Source organism: Hakea prostrata, chromosome 3 (assembly GCF_041222555.1).
Source record: "Hakea prostrata isolate BN-2017 chromosome 3, UWA_Hpros_2, whole genome shotgun sequence".
Lineage (NCBI taxonomy): Eukaryota > Viridiplantae > Streptophyta > Magnoliopsida > Proteales > Proteaceae > Hakea > Hakea prostrata.
The window spans coordinates 55,800,368-55,803,490 of NC_142602.1; the positions used below are offsets into that span (position 1 = coordinate 55,800,368).

The window sequence follows — 3,123 nt, forward strand, 5'->3', positions numbered from 1 at the left end:
TTTTTCGGCCACGAAAAAGTAGAAAAAACCGCCACCATTGTATGTAATTAGTGGCGTTTTTATAAAACCGCCACTATTAGTATGAATATGCTGGCGGAAATTACCACCCCTAATTGAATATGCAATAGGATGAATTAAGCCTACTTAGTGGGGTTTTTACGTACCGCCACTAATTATACCAATTTTGTGGCGGTAAGGTCAAAAAACGCCACTAAATGTCATTCATTAGTGACGGTCATCCCTAAAACTGCCACCAATACTACGTAGTTAGTGACGGTAAATTAGGAAACCGACACAAGTTATTTCCTATTTAGTGACGGTTGTGTAAAAACCGCCACTAATTGTGTTCGAATTCTGTATAAATTCCCTTGTGATTTCCTATGCATTAGTGGCGGTTTTTTGTTTACCGCCACCAATTACGTTAAATTTTTTTAAAAAAAAAAAACCCTATATTTTCTATTATATTACATTTATTCCTGAAAGACCGTACAAATAGATGAATACAAAGAAAATTCAAAAAAGCTAACAGTATTCAAAGAACACAATTTAAGAAAAATAAATACAATACATATTAATCAAGTCAACAAAAACTACATGCAGTACTCTACTTGATGTTACATGTTAATCTAAACACCAATAAGAGAAGAAGAAAAATGGCACAAAAAGGAATAATCCAATCACATTTTGAGGCTGCAACAGCATCAACAGCTAGATCTTGTCTTCACTCTCTCTGCAAGGCTAAGCAGCCACTCTTCTCTTCAGTACCAAAACTTAACACAGGAGTGTGGGTCCACGAGCTAACCATCTACATAGTAAGGAGCATTTAGAATACAATTTAACATTCATTGAGGACAGCCAGATGATTTCTTCACTTGATAAGAAACAAACACATGCTGCAATCAGATGGAAAGATATACCAGGTAACATTTGAGGGACTTATTAAATATCCTGCTACTTGGTAGTAGAAGGTTTAAACACGAAAAAATTGATGATGATCTGAACCATTATATAATCAAACTGTGTAAGGGGCTTTGTATAGCTCTATCAATGCCAATTCCTCAATTGCTGTCTACTTATCAAGTCTGCCTCTCAACCCCAAGAGAGCAGCCCCCGGGATCTCTTGAGATCAGATGCAGCAAACCAACTTGATATTCCAACTGCACAAATGCCTTCGATTTCAGTTGATTCTTGACTACGTCAAATGCCGGTTCCACTTCAAATTGGTCGTAGTCAGTGGCTTAGAATCAGTTTGATTCAACCCACTATCAAAGAAGAGAGAAGGCTATACAAAGCCCCTTTTTTTTCCGTCCAAAACAAAGCCCCTGTTTGATCAATCTTGACCTGAAAGTTCTATTTGTAGGGCTATAAAATCCCTCCTGAAACCAAGTAATCTCAAGTGTCCATAAAATCCATGTGGTCATCCCTGAGAAATTAGAAAGACATCCACGAATACCAATCCATAAGCTGAAATCGTCCAACAGCTCCCAAGAATAAAATCTAAACACCAGTTCAACTTGCACATAGCAACGTATAGAGATAAACATGAACTCAGCTAATGAAAGCTTCAATTGCCTGATTGGAGAACATGTGAAAGCTTCAAGAAAGGAACCTGACAAAAGATATAAGCAAAGTAGAATTCACCTTCACATCTTTTGCATCAATGATAGCTCCATTATCAGCTAAGGTGGCTTGCTGAGGGGCCATGCTCAACAAAGAGGTCATAGCTTCTGTAGCCTATGACAAAAAGTCATTTTCATAAGGATTATTATTTTTAACCTATGTCTTTGGTATAGGAATGTTACATATTAATGGAGAGAGAGAGAGAGAGAGAGAGAGAGAGAGAGAGAGAGAGAGAGAGAGAGAGAGAGAGAGAGAGAGAGAGAGAGAGGACCTTGAAACTGTATAAACTGTATAACCCATCAGGACAATGGAGTTATGGTGGAAGTTTGGTGACAGATTTGGTGGAACTCAACACTCCAATTTCCTTATCCAAAGCAGCCCTGCATGAAAGAGAAAATCCAAAATTTTCAAATTATAAAATTACAAAAGCACTTGATAGAGTCACCAACTCAGATCTGAAACTCAGTCACAGCATGTTGGAACAGCTTAAAAACACCTTAGAACAGCTTAAAGTTGGCACTCTAGGGTTTCAACCACTTAATGGTCCATAACTTAAAAAGGTGACGACAAGGACAACAATGGCCAATAGGTGGTGCAACTGTTCCTAAAATTTTCAACCTTCATTATTCATAAATTTAATTTTTGGGTTTTCTAGGAGGGGGAAAATTACAGCAACTTATCTTGGTTTGAGGTACTGTTGACCCAACTAATTAAACAATCTTGGAAATAGATGCAGAATTCGTCATTCGATCAAATACCATACCTTGTTTGAGAAAGGCCACTGCATTCCTGAACTCTTCATGGAAGCTAAAGATTAAACGGGGATACAAAGGAAACTAAATCAATTGGGTAAGTGATCGTAACAAATCAAGCATGAAATAGAAAAAATATAGAAACCCATTTCAAATCTTGATCAGACTTACCAAGAAGCTAAATCAAATCTGAAGATAAGAGCAAATACGAGGTAATGGGGTGGTCAAACAGGTGATCAAATCCTTGGGAACACCATTATACACGAGAATCAAAATGGACATAAAGACATAATAATAATAAATAATAAAGCAGAAAAAACAAGCAGTGAATCTCGAAAGATTAATTTGTTTAACATAAACATCAAAACAAATAAGGAAAACCCACAAGAAGAAGAACAAAAAAGGAAAAGAACGCAAGATTCTTCACGTGAATATTATATCTCCAAAAAGATCCACAAGAGCAATAATTCTATTAAAAATAAAAACCACATGAAAACCAATGGCAAGAGTTTTGTAACTTGATGAAGTAGTTGTTACTTCAGGTAACTAAATCAAGGCATAAGACCAATGGCAAGAGTTTTGTAACTTTTCAGAAGAGACTAATTTACTGAACCTTCATGATCAACAAGACCACCTCTTCAAGTATGACTAATATAAGACCTCATACCTGCAACAGGGCAGAATAATTACACAACGAAACAAAGAACTGGAAGAAACATTTAAGGGGGAAAAAAGAAAATTATACTTTAAA

General features: G+C 36.4%; 1 long non-coding RNA gene across 2 annotated transcripts; it reads right to left on the reverse strand.

The window, feature by feature from the left end:
• Positions 1-546: 546 nt before the first annotated feature.
• Positions 547-2,452, reverse strand: LOC149022557 (uncharacterized). Of its 2 annotated transcripts, none has more exons than XR_016172031.1 (4): positions 2,384-2,452; positions 1,892-2,000; positions 1,642-1,734; positions 547-805 (listed from the first exon to the last, which is right to left on the reverse strand). It is a non-coding gene; the product is annotated as an uncharacterized LOC149022557 (long non-coding RNA). The 2 variants fall into 2 exon arrangements; XR_016172032.1 differs by having other exon boundaries at positions 547-1,423.
• Positions 2,453-3,123: the final 671 nt, after the last annotated feature.